Genomic DNA, 14538 nt, shown 5'->3' with positions numbered 1-14538 from the left:
TGTCACTTGCTTTGGATCCTCTCCACACAGTGGCAGACTGGCCAGTGTGTAAGCTAGCCTGATGGCAAGTGGGCCCTCTTAAACATTAGACAATATGTTAAAAATATCAATGACCTTTTAGTAGCTTGAAAATATAATAGAAGTTCCAATATTATTACTTTATGCAACTAAAATTTACGTTGTATTACTATTTTAATAAAAAAAAAATTTAATCAAATAATTTTTCAAGGATACTTTATATTTAAGAATATAATAACTCTGAAAATATAATTCTGATTCGGGTTATGTGAGGCTGACGCATATATTATATAGGCTTCGATCTTTAATATTGCGACTGCGCAATGAAGCTTAGCTGGGAATCCCAGCCTGGGATCGTGACATGCAGCCGGATGTAAGCTAGTCCAATGGCAAGTGAGCCCCCTTAAACATTAGACAATATGTTAAAAATGTTAATGATCTTTTAGTAGCTTGAAAATATAATAGAAGTTCCAATATTATTATTGTATGCAACTAAAATTCATGTGATATTACTATTTTAATAAAAAAAAAAAATTATAAAATCATTTTTTGAGGATACTTTATATTTAAGAATATAATAAATAACTCTGAAAAAATAATTCTGATTTGGGTTATGTGAGGCCAATACATACATTATATAGGCTTGGATCTTTAATATTGTGACTGCGCAATGAAGCTTAGCTGGGAATCCCAGCCTGGGATTGTGACATGCAGTCGGAGTTAACTTTGTATCAAGCTATTGCATACATTGCAAAGACAGCAAATATTTCTCATTGCGTTGACCTCAGTCTGAGTGTGTGTTGTCAGCTCTTCACCTCATGCTTGCTGTGTTTTGTGTGTTTTATAAAATGTATTTAATTAATATTTTTTATATACTGTGGCCCTATGCCCTTTAATTTAAATACAATAAAAATACTAGATAGTAAATATATTTAAGCTGCAGTATCAAATAATAATAATAATATATATATGCATAATGCAAATTCAATAAATAATGATACCTTTTCTATTAAGTTGCCAGAAAACTAGCCATTTGGCTTTTCATTTTAATGATACCTTTTATTTACTCTATAGTTAAAATTACTGTGATTGTTAAAATTGTTGTTAATAATAGTTACATCTATAAAGCATATTTCCATTGATGTGTTCTTGCCACATAATTGTAATTGTAGATGTTCATTTTTCCCAATGTGCATTATTTTTAATTAAGTTTTAATTTCAGAAATATTACCCCTACCAGCATGGAAAAGAAAAAGCATAAATTTGGATTATTGAAACACAAAGAGCGACAAGAAGCAGAAAGGCAGGAATCAGCCATGCGATGCCGGTCTATTACAAATTTTATAATACCACAACCACCATCCACATCAATGTACAGTTCTGCAACAAATAATCAAGAAGCAGGAAACAATACTCATGGTGATGATGAAATGACTTGTTTCCTGTTCTTACAAGAACAGCAAAGAGCTACTTTGAATGTAGAGACAAATGTAATAGCATCCTTTACTCACCAACCCAGGCCCAGTACTTCTTCTGGCTTCATTGTTCTGGTATCTTTACTACCTGTAGTTGCAACATCTGAATACATAGCTTCAACTAGTTACAGGGAATCAGATATACCTTCAGGCATAAATGACATGATTTCTGAAGCACATCCTATAAATGAACCTACACAAGAAAATGAAAGATCAACTGCTGGAATCTTCCAATATCCATCACAAGAAAATCTGAAACAGTTTTTTGCTGAACATCCATTTCAACCACTTGATAATCTGCTATTTGATGCTTGTTTGTATGAGAGGAAAATTAAGAATGACTCAGTCCCAAGAAAATGGCTAATATATAAAAAACAAAAATAGGTGCTTATATTGTTCATACTGCCTGGCCTTTGAGTATCCCAACACTTGTAATCCATACCATTTGTACGTTGCTTTAGTGATTACAGGCATATTAGCCAGAGCTTGGCTTTACACAAATTGACAACAACACATGTCAGAAATGTTCAGCAATTTATCAGTGTGGTTAATGATGGCACCTTAGATAATTTTTTTGCATCTTCCCTAATTAAAAAGAAAGAAGAGGTGTCGAAGTAGAGGAGTATTGTCATGAGGATTATAGACATCATAAAGGTGTTAGGCAAGCAAGCAATTCCTTTTCGAGGTCACAGAAATGAATTGGCCTACACTCTGGATAATGAAGTTCTGAATCATGGCAATTTTTTAGCTACAGTGCAGTTGATGGCAAAATATGACCCCATTATGGCAGCTCACATTTCTGCAGTACAAAACAAATCTACACAAAGAATCAAACGATTAGAACAACAAGAGAAGGCTCAAAGTAAAGGCTGTGGTGGACTTGTTATATACCTGAGTAAAACAACTATTAACATGTTAATCCAAATTATGGAGAATATGATAAAAGAAAGAATTAGTCGTGAAGTTTCTCAAGCAAAATATTATTCTATTCAAGTTGATTCAACACAAGCTAATTCATCTATCAATCAGTTTAGCATTATTATTCGGTATGTGCTTAAAGGTGTTATCTGATGAGCGACTACTTTCAGTTGTGCCAAGTAATGATGGTACAGAACAGGGACTTTTTGATCAATTGATCAAAATTGATCCCAAAAAATGTTTATCTGATAGTACAGATGGAGCTGCAAGCTACCATGGCCAGTATAATGGTTTACAAAGTAAAATTACTGATGTGGCTGATCAACATGTTCATATATGGTGCTATGCCCATGTCTTGAATTTGGCAATAACTGAAACAACAAAATGTTGTGTGTCTGCAGTTTCTTTTTTCGATTTTCTCCAGAATTTAGCAACTTTTGTGAAAACATCATACACGAGAATGGCTGTATGGATAGGAGTTGTTGAAAAACATCTAGGACAAGAAAAATGAAATGATAAAAGCTAATTGGTGAGACAAGATAGTCAGGAGAATCCAATGCAGCAACAACTATATTTGGACATTTTGATGATGCTGTGTCAGTACTTTTGTAAATCTATTGACATGCTTATCAATGATATAAGATTCAGACAAGTTTGATGCAAAAACAAAACAAGAAGCAAATGTTTTACTTCACAGTCATCTAAAGTTTGAAACAATATTGACAGCATCTACTTACTTATTTACAGTAAGTTATTTACAGGCAAGTGATTTAGATATGTTTACTGCACGAGTTCATAAATTCAGCTATTTTTGTCTGTTCCTTCAACTTTGTTGAAGAAACAGACAAAACATTTGATAACGTTCATGGCAAGACACTGGAATTTGTAAATAAATGTAATAGCAAGATTTCATAGTTGAATATGGATGAAAATTAAACATTGGAAACTGACTCTTTGGAAACAGCATTGCTAGTTAAGAGGCAGAGGAAGAAGAAAAGAATGGCAAGTGAGCTTATAGATGATGAAGGAAATTCCTCAGATTCTCTATCTGATTTTCGAGTAAATGTGTTTAACCTAATAATGGACCACATGTCCAGTCACTAGATTCACGCTTTGTACAACAGAAAACGTATAAAGATTTATCCTGCTTGGACCCAAGCAATGTTTAAAACTACTGCAGAAAAGGGCCTTGAAGATGAAGCATTGGAAGGTATTATTAAGCTGTCTCCACAAATCAGCAAAGATCAAGTAACATTGGAATTGTTTTCTTTTGCTTCAAACTTTGATATATTAAAGCTATTGCTTAATGATGGTGAGAACATGGATTCCAGTTGCAACAAGTGTAAATATGTAACACATGCCCATCGTGTGTGCTAAAAATTCTGGCGTCCAACAAACTTCATGACAAGACATATGATAACCTTTATGAACTTTATAAAGTCATCTGCACACTATCAGCTCAAGTCCAATGTGAGAGTATATTTTCAAAGCTAAAGATCATAAAGACAAGGCTAAGAAATTCACTGTCTGAGGAGAACTTGGAATCATACATGTTGCTGCCATTGAAAAGGAATTGTTAGATGAACTGGATGCAGAAGCAATTATTGACAGACTCACACAGTCATCTAGTGAATTCAAATGATTGCTCTTAATATAGTGGACTGCATGAAATATGCTTTTGAACTACCTGTTAATGTGTAAAATGTTCAGTACAAGCAAATTATTTAAAAATATCCACCATTTATTTAAAATTAAAAAAATTTACAAATTCAATTACGAAAATCTGTATTTACATTTAGTATCTACTATATACTGCCAGTAATATGTACAATATATGTACACTGTAATTACTAAACAATATACATTTATTTCGCAAAAATTTTAATTGTACCTTTTTTTCTACTTTTGTATTTTTTGAAAATTTTATTTCTTATAAAAATTAAAGGATAGCCTTATAGTTGTGGGTGGGCCCCCTTTGTTTCCTGACAACCAATATTTTTAGACTCAGTCTGCCTCTATCACCACCTCTTCCTGAAAGTCCCTAACCACATGATCCTTAAGAGGACACAGATGTTGCATAATGTTATTCATATTTCTTTATTGTAACTGAGGCAAGAAGAAACTCTCTTATGCAAGAAAGACATTCAGAGTCTTTTATCTTGCAATCTTCCTCTCTTCCATACTTGTTTTTGTTGCAGAGAAGGAAAGTAAATTATACTTGACAGGAAATTATGTTCTCATTTAAATCCTTATTTTACCTAAAAAGAGCAAACAAAAGTATGCAAATGAAGTATCTTCAGTGATTAAGTTACTTGTAAACAGGAAACAGCTGACTTTATTATTCACTTCATTTTCAAATGAAAAATAAAAACTAGTTGTAACAAAAATGCCTATAATATTGACAACAAAATTATTAAAACGTTTTCACAACACCAAACAATATCTGAGCTTTGATATTTATTGAAAATATTTTTAAATATTAAAATTTTAAATTTTTAAATTTTAAAAATTTTAAATATTTTGGATATTTAAAAAAATATCCAAAATATTTTTTTAAATAGCATTTAAAGAGGATTGCAAGTATTCTGAGCTCCATAATTTTTTATTGTTTACATATGCTAAAGAAAATGTTCAACTTTGACAAATTACTGTATAAGGGAAGATTAGTTTAGCAAGTTTAAATCTTTAGAACTTATACCACCTTTACCACGAGTTGCCCTAGTCCTGAAAATACTTCAGGCGCAAACTTTGTTTGCTTACACTTGGATAAAGGATTAAACTAAATATATAATTTATATTATTAATTTTTACACAAGGGGAAACAAAATCTGGTTGTTCTTCTGTGAAATAATTCTAGTATCACCATAAAAAAATTCTCTCCTTATGTTGTCTTATTTTTTTATTCATACGCTCTTTTTACTTTGAATCTCTTTATTAGTTATTATTATTATCATCATTATCTGAGACCTACAGGGAGTCAAGGACTCATGTAGAGAGGCTACAGATTGCCCATACCAACTGTCATACTTTCTCTTAAACTCATCCACATTAGATGCACGCATCCCTTCACAACAGGCAAACAGTTCCACTGGACTGTGAAAGAAAAATGTTCTTATCCCTTTCTTAACTTCCATGAATGCAGCACATTCTCCCAGTGACTAAACCAAATGCTCTCCAATAAAAAAATAAAAGTTCATCTGAATTTACAAAAAACCAGAACATTTATCCTGCAAGATCGATTGCCACAAGGATATGTCCTTATCCCAGATTTATTCAGCCTGTACACAAGTGATATCCCTCCAACAGCTAGTTGAAAGTTTGTCTAGGTTGATGACATAGCTATCGCCACCCAAGACAGTACCTTCCAAAGTCATGAGGAAACAACAAACAATGAACAAATCTGAGCTCACTACAAAATTACTTTGAAAGCTAGGGATTATCTCTTAATCCCAGCAAAACTGTTGTTTCTGCTTCCCACCTAAATAACCATGAGGCTCACAGAAAACTAAAAATAAACTTCTGCAACAGGACTCTAATCCATGAAGGTAACCCCTTACCTTGGTGTCACACTTCACTGTAATCTAATTTACCGAAAACATTTTGAAAAAACTACATTAATGATATCCGCCAAGAACATCATCATAAACAAGCTGAGAGGCACAATTTTGGGTTGTAATGCCTCAACTCAAAACAGCAGCCCTGATTTTCCTTGTTGCAGAGTGCTGTTTGCCAATTTGGAGCCAAAGTCCCCACACAACTCTTGTGGACGGACGGACGGACGGACACACACACACACACACACACACAGCTTAACAATAAACAATGAGGACATCTCTGGTAGTACCTTAAGATCTACTCCTCTCCCATGGTTACCTGTTCTTTTCCATGTCACTTCTCCATGCTTCAGAAAAAAAAAAAAAAGAAGCTACCATCAGAGAAATAAAGAAAATCAAAAATAACGTGTATCTTCCTATATATACATCAAGGTATCTCTCCAGCTCACTGCCTTACCTCCAGGTCTCTCATATGGTTTGTCGAAATACCAGATGATGTCCGTAGGATTGATGGAGAAGACTCTAGAACAAACTAGAAACAAATACATGATTTCAGATCCAATTATCAAACCTCCAGGATTCAATTACAAAGGCCACTGTGTCCGCTTATTACATTATGGGGAATTTCACAGTCACCTTTTTGTGTGTGTGGTGCTGTGCAGACTATGCATCATGTCACTGATGACATATAGTGCCACCAATTGGTTAACTGAACTGTCAGTCTGTATATAGTTTTGCTCATTAATTTCTTGTATTTCTCCCCATATGCTAAATAATAATAAATAAGAGCATTACATGATTTGATTAAGGGAAAATCAATTATGATAATTCATACATTTTATGAAGTCGCAAAGGCAGAAAAGATCAAAGTAATGACCAGACCAGGATTTTAGCAAAGCCTTTGACAGCAGCACAGTGTTCTGCAAAAAAATCCCTGATTAATATCTGCCAAACAGATATTTATGTTCATCTAGTGAGATGGGTAGCAGATAACAGAAAATGGTGTTTGGAGGGGAGTCTACAAGTCAGGTATGCTAGCAAATTCTCTTGTCTTCTTCTGTTATGGTCAAAACAACTAAATGTATGAAACCATTGTATTATGTTTGTTAATTATGTATATTATTCTAGCTCTTATTAAAACACTTAAGGAATAGAACAACGTAGTTAAGGATATAAATTAAATTAAACTTTAATAAATATTTTCTGATATTTCGGCAACGTGACGTTGCCGAAATATTGGAAAATATTTATTAAAATTTAATTTAATTTATATCCTTAACTACGTTGTTCTATTCCTTAAGTGTTTTAATAATGCATAACCAACGTATAAGCCTGTCTACGAGAATTATTCTAGCTCATTTCCCTGTTTTGAAGAATGTAAAAAGGAATGATTGTTTATATTTCATACAGAAAACAATTTAACTGTGAATCTCAAATATAAAATTTATCCCTATCCCTTTGCTTATGATGTAAAGTTGGGAAGAGAAGCATAGTCAATCATTTGGATGATCTATGTTCTTTACAAAATGATCTTAGAAGAATGAAAGAGTATAGAAGAAAGATACATTTAAAATTTGCTATGAGCAAATGCAGCTATATTCAGTTTGATAAGTAGTCTTAGATTGATATAAATTGAATGAATCCAGATCCATGTATTAATGAATACAAGGATCTGAATAGTTGGTTGAGAGGAAATTTCAGTTCCTGAATCATGTCTGTAAGGAAATTAAAGGTCAGCAGGAAGTAGGTTTAAGTAAAAAATACTTCATTTGTATGAGAAAGGAAGTTATTATTATAACTTCCTTTCTCATACAAATTACTTCCTTTGGGATGATATACCTATGATAAGTCTTCATTCCATGGAGAAATATTGTAATATTATATTGCCAGGATTATGCTAGAAGAAACTGATCAAGCCAGGGATCTTGGAGTATACTGGATCTTGTTTCAGTAGATATGAAATTAAAGTACAAGGGTCATATGGAAAAAATTGCAAATACAACTCAGAAGATAATTGGTATACTGAAATCAACAGTGATATGTAAAGAAAAGAAAGTCATTTTGACTCTTAAGAAGGTCTTGATAAGATCTTACCTGGACTATTATATGCAATTCCGGCCTCCTAGTTTCTGCTGTGATTCTGATACAGTGGAGAGAATGCAAAGGAGAGTGCAATAGAATCCTTGAAAGTTGAGAATAAATGCTATCAAGGATGGGGTGAGGGCTGGATTTTTCTCTCATAGAGTGGACATGATGGGAATAGATTGCTAACTGGATGTCTTGTGTGCAAGTAGTGTAAATGAATTCAAGAACATGTATGACAACTGGTGTGGTTAGTATGTGGCCTCCCTCGATGAGTCCCTGACTTACTGGAGGTCTCTCTTAATAATAAATATAGTTTAAAAATAAATCATTATATTATTAAAAAAAAAAACTTTTTTTTTTGAGAGAAAAAGGCACTTTTTTTTTCATAAGAAAGATAGTCCATGGTGGTGTGCTCAATCATTATAAGCAAATCTGAACATTATTTGTAACACCTTTTTTAATTATTGCATGCAATACAAGTAACAACCAGAAGCTTCACAAACACACACTCACATCCTTTCTTTTAGTATTGCACGGTGATCAGCATTCATTTTAGAAATTATGAACTTTACAACCGTGCTATAAATAACTTTTTTAATTTCCCGACATTTCGACCTTCATATTAAAGTCATCATCTGGAGTATATACAAATATACAAGGACAAGCTGAGTTACATTCCACACAGTAAGCTAAAGAAACAATGATTTGATCACCGGTTATTCTACTGGCATGACCTCTAGTGAAAAAAAAAAAAAATTTTTAAAAATACAGATAAAATTACAAATGAATTAATTATTTAGAAACTACATAAAAGCTAAATTCTATTTAAGATAACATGAGAGCAACATTCTTTCTTATAGATAGTTTTCTTATAGTAACAATGATGTCCTATTTTTAACATTACATCTAACATAACTATTGTAATGTTAAAAATAGGACATCATTGTTACTGTAAGAAAACTATCTATAAGAAAGAATGTTGCTCTCATGTTATCTTAAATAGAATTTAGTTTTGATGCAGTTTCTAAATAATTAATTAATTTTATCTGTATTTATTTTTTTTTCACTAGAGGTCATGCCAGTAGAATAACTGGTGATCAAATCATTGTTTCTTTAGCTTACTGTGTGAAACGTAGCTCAGTTTGTCCTTGCATATTTGTATATACTCCAGATGATGACCTTAATATGAAGTTTGAAACGTCGGGAAATTAAAATAGTTATTTATAACATGGTTGTAAAGTCCATAATTTCTAAAATTAACACACACACAACAGCAGAAATGAGGTTTATGAGAAAAACTGCAAAGTATACCCTATTTGATCACAAAAGAAATGAAGAAATTATGAAAGAATTAAACCAAGAACCAGTAATAGAAAAAATTAAAAAATATAAACATAAATGGATGGAACATGTTCAAAGAATGAAAACAGAAAGATTACCAAAACAAGCCTTAAAATACAAGCCATTAGGAAAAAGAAAACCAGGACGTCCTCTTAAACGATTCAATGATGACTTCTAAGGCTGGAACAGGCCATGCTAGGCCTAAATCCTTGATATGCATGATGAACACACACACACACACACACACTTAATAGTACTTCTATGATGTATCTTCATCTTTGCTGATGTGCAGATCTGGAATAAAATCTTGTGGTTTCCTCAACTGGAAACTGCAAAAATATCCCATGTGGAACTGCTTAAAAAGTATGTCAGGTATTTTTGAGATCAGGACTGGTGGTGGGAGAACTAGGGAACACCTATGGAAGCTGGGCAAGAGTGTGGTTAGCAGGGGTGTTAGAGCTGAGTTCTTTACTTTTAGAGTGGTAAATGAGTGGAATAAGCTGCCAGAGTCTGTTGTGGGTGCTATGACAGTGAATGAGTTTAAGGCGAGGTATGATAGATACTGTGAGAATGTCGAATAGTTGTGTGGACATGATGTTTAGGGCCTCCCTCGATGAGTCTAAGGACTCCCTGGAGTAGCCCGAAATAATAATAATCACACATCGCAGCTACTCATACAGCCATATAAACTATCTGATTTGAACTCTCAGCTATGTCAGCAGTGTATAGTGCAGGTGTAGTTTGGTCATATGTTAATAAATTATTTTGCCTTTTTTCTGTAACATGTTTACATCAGCTTACCATAATTTATTAACATGAATGCTGCTTCACATCATCTTGTACTCAAAAATAAATAAATAAATAAACTCCTGTGCATGTGCTTATTGAAGAAAATCTGATATCTTTGATAACCATATAAGAACCTTTGTAATTTTTAATATATCATACTTGTCAAGAAATTATATTCTTGTTTAATCCTAATTTTTGATATCCAAGGGTAAGCAAACAAAGTTAAATTTACTTTGTATCCAAGTGAAAAAAATGTTCTACAACTATCTCTGATCCAGAGTATTTTAATAAGGTGATACTTTTTTTACTACTTGTATATGGGAAATATATGATTGCTGCATTAATAAAACCTTGATATCTTCCTGGATCTGGCTCCCACTAATGAGACCTTTTGAAACCGGTCTGGGTAGCGGTCCTTCCATAATGCATGGTACAGGGTTAGCCTAAAAGACACTTTCCAATTTTACAGAAAGAAGAGTTTTAATAGCATGGCTGAAATACTTACATGGTTTGAATAGTACGTCCTGAAGTTTACATGGGTAAGTTACGAGTGTTCTATGTCTGACCCTTTTGTAACACAACAAATATCAATGCGATGGTCCAGTTCTTCCAAAACACTTCTCAGCATGTCAACAGTTGCAGCAGCTACTGTGATCCCAGGACTTTTCCCCTTGCACAGACAACCAGTTTCCTTAAATTTCTTGCTCCAATCGTAGATTGACTGCATTGTGGGTGGTTGTTTACCATACCGTGTTGTAAAACGATGCTGCACAACAGTAACAGAATTTGTTTTTGCAAATTCAATCATGCAGAAAGCCTTCTACACCTGGCTAGTGGCCATACTGCTCAACTTACATCAAGGGCGCTCACGTGATGCTGATGTCACGAAGACAAATAACAAGCGGAGGTCGTAAACTTGAGAATTTTTTCTATAAAACAGTACTAAATGCTTTCTGATGTAACAAACAAATTTCAATTTATAAAGCGTTTAAACTATTTCTTTTAGGCTAACCCTATATTATGGCCCAAAAGGAAGTGTGCTCTGCATTATGAGATACTAAGACAATGGATGTAAAGTCATCAGCCTCTATACACAAGTAGCATAGTCATGATGATAATTCACATGAAAGCAGAAAGCAAAAGTTGGATGCATGGACCGAAAGTACGGAAACTCAAAAGGATGGATGAGAGTGAAAGTGTGAAGTGGGAGTCGAGAGTTCGAAAATTAGAAAGATTGAATGATAGAGAAAATGTTACGCAAGATTTGAAAGTTGAATTGGATTGGATGAGGCAAGAGATGAAATGGATGCGGAGTGAAATTAAGAAAATTCAGGTGAAAATGATTAAAACAAATCAAGTAGGTACAAAAGAGTTAACGAAAGACGAGCAAGTGACGTTGTATGGCGACTCCATTATTAAAGGTGTGCTGGATGAGAGGATGCGCAAGATATGTTTTCCAAGCAATAAAATGATTACAGTGATTGAAGCATTGAATATGAGGAGGGAGCGAGCAAAGGAGTTGATGGATTTAATAGGTACGAATGACTTGGATATCAGGAGGCTGCTAAGACATATAAAAGAGAATAGTGTGACAGGAAGGATGGTAAGCGTGATGCCTAGGTATGACTGCAGGGAAATGAGGCGGAGAGCAAGGATTATGAATGATATGTTGGATGAAATGTGTAAGGAGAGGGAAGTACAATTTGTTAATGTGTGGAATGAGTTTGAAGGACGAAATGAACTGTATGGAGCAATGAACTGCATTTGAGTGGTTATGGTGTGAATCGCTTGGAGAGACTGCTGCTGGAATGTAGATTCCACATCAAGAAGTAGGAAGTGATGTGGAAGAGCAGGAGAGTACGACAGGAGAGACAGAAGATGTGGTTATGAATGAGGAAGTCAGTGGCATGAGTATGGAAAATGAGAGAATGGGTGTGCAAGATGAACGGGGAAACAGAGAGGCTCAGGTTGGACAGGAATACACAGCATGAGAAAGGTGGATGCTCGAAGGATGTGAGAGCATGTGTAAATAGGAAAGGAATGGGATGACCTGGAATCAAGAGGACACAGTTGGAACTGAAGAGGGTTCTAAAGTGAATAGACAGAAAGGGAAATGTCCCCAGTTGAGCATGGAGAGATCACATCGAATGAGTGGTATCAGTGGAACTAGCTGTAGATCCAGGAATGAGCTGTTGTGTTTGTATACAAATGCTAGAAGTGTAACAAACAAGGCAGATGAAATGGTTGCAATAATTGCATCTGTTCACCCAAAGATTGTCGGAATAAGAGAGACATGGTAGGAAGAGGAAGACATCCTGGCAGGAATAGAGATGGAAGGGTATGATATGTTTCGTGAGGAGAGAGGGGGTAAAAAGGGAGGGGGAGTGTTATTGATTAAAGAGAAAGAGTTATGTCTATATAAAGTGGAGATGCAAGAGAGAAATAGTGCCAGTGGTTTGAGGCAGTATGGTGTGAGATAGAGGTGAATGGAATCAAATTCTTGGTGGGATGTTGTTATAGACCAGGTAATGTGGATGGTGGTGATAATGAAATGTACAATCAAATTAGCCAAGTAAATAAGAAAAGGATGATTTTAATTATGGCAATATAGACAAGAATGATGAGATAGCAAATGGAAGCAAAGAAAATGAGTTTCTTGAGTTTTTGAAGGATGACTACCTCAGACAGTATGTAACAGAGGGCACACGAGGATTGAAGGTCTTGGATTTGGTCATCTCATCAGAGGACGTAATTGTAAATGAGGTGCCAAATCATCCACCAATTGGTGAGAGTGACCATGAGGTGATTACCTGGGTGGTTGCCGGGTGTGAGAATCTCTGTAAGAAAAGGGTATATGTGGAACTACAAAGGGGGGGGGTGATTATGAAGAGCTCAGGAGACAGCTTGCAGGTGTAGCATGGAACGAGGAGTTAGCTGGAAAAGAGATCAATGCAGCTTGGGGAATTTTCAAAAACTATCTAGTAGATGCAATGTCCAAATGTATTCCAAGGGTGAGATGGTTCAATAAGGTAGGTGCAAAATGAATGAATAGAGATTAAGCATGCAATACAGAGAAAAAGGGTATTATGGAGGCAGCATAAGAGAAGTGGAAATAACCAATTCCATGAGGACTACAAAGACCAGGCAAGGTGGGTGATTTGGTTGGTGAGGGTAGCTAAAGAGAAGTATGAACAGCAATTAGCTAATGAAGCCAAAAAGAATCCTAAGGAGTTCTTCTTTAAGTATGTAGCCAGCAAAAGAAAGAATGATTATGGAAGGATGACATTGATTGGAGAAAATGGCATAAAGACAGCTGTTGCAGAAGGTGTGGTGGAGATACTTAATGAGCAGTTCATAAAGGTTTTTCAATCTTGTAAATGCAACTTCATAGAGAGACTGAGAGCAGTTGATGATGGGGAGGAGAGACTGACTGTAGGTGAGCAAGAGGTGTTTGGGGAGTTGAATAAACTAGATGTAAATAAGGCTGTGGGACTTGATAATATATCACCGCATATTCTGAAGGAATGTGCCAGAGAGTTGACACCTGCCTTGACATATTTTTTTAATACGAGTCTTGCACTTGGTCAAGTTCCTAAAGAGTGGAAGGAGGGCAAGATTGTGCCACTTCATAAAGGAGGTGATAGAACTCAAGCATCAAACTATAGGCCTATCTGTGTGTCAGGTGTTGTGGTTAAGTTGTTGGAGAAGCTTGTGAGAACTAGGATCCAGAGTTGGGTTGACAACAATGGTATAATCTTTGATGGATAGCATGGATTTGCTAAAGGGAGGTCATGTTTTAGTAATCTACTTACTTATTACAATAAAGTGACTGCTTCATTGGACAGAGGAGAAGGATACACAGTAATATACTTGGATTTCGCAAAAGCTTTTGATACAGTACCTCATGATAAGTTGACAGTCAAACTAGAGCAGATGGGGTTGGATATTAGATTAGTGCATTGGATTGGAGACTGGCTATCTGATAGGTATCAAGAAGTTGTGTATGGTGGATTGATATCCAGGAAAAGGAAAGTCACTAGTGGAGTGCCTTAGGGGTCTGTTTTAGGGCCATTGCTGTTTAACTGGTATATTAATGATATTGGAGAAGATTTGGATGGAGATATTCAGTTGTTTGCAGATGATGCAAAGTTGGAATGAACCATGAAGAGTAGAGAAGATGTTGTGGCCTTACAAGAAGACTTGAATAAATTGAGTGATTGGACACAGGAATGCGAGTTCAACATTGCAAAATGTAAGGCTTTAAAATTTGGAAAACAAAAATGGGATGCAGAATTTATGCTTGGTGAGGATATATTGTCGGAGGTGGAGGAAATAAGAGATATGTAGGTGATAGTGGA

At 34.9% G+C, this 14538-nt stretch overlaps 1 protein-coding gene across 2 annotated transcripts in view; it reads right to left on the bottom strand.

Annotated features, from left to right (window-relative positions):
* LOC150107013 (DDB1- and CUL4-associated factor 8-like) overlaps positions 1-14538 on the bottom strand; it is a 263903-nt gene that overhangs the window by 181894 nt on the left and 67471 nt on the right. The gene's annotated exons all lie outside the window — the stretch shown is intronic.

The sequence above is a fragment of the Typopeltis vanoorti genome, chromosome 5 (assembly GCF_054136105.1).
Source record: "Typopeltis vanoorti isolate ZY-2024b chromosome 5, IOZ_Tvanoo_1.0, whole genome shotgun sequence".
Taxonomy (NCBI): domain Eukaryota; kingdom Metazoa; phylum Arthropoda; class Arachnida; order Uropygi; family Thelyphonidae; genus Typopeltis; species Typopeltis vanoorti.
The sequence above is the reverse complement of the archived record's forward strand: the minus strand, read 5'-3'. Positions and strand labels throughout refer to the sequence as shown.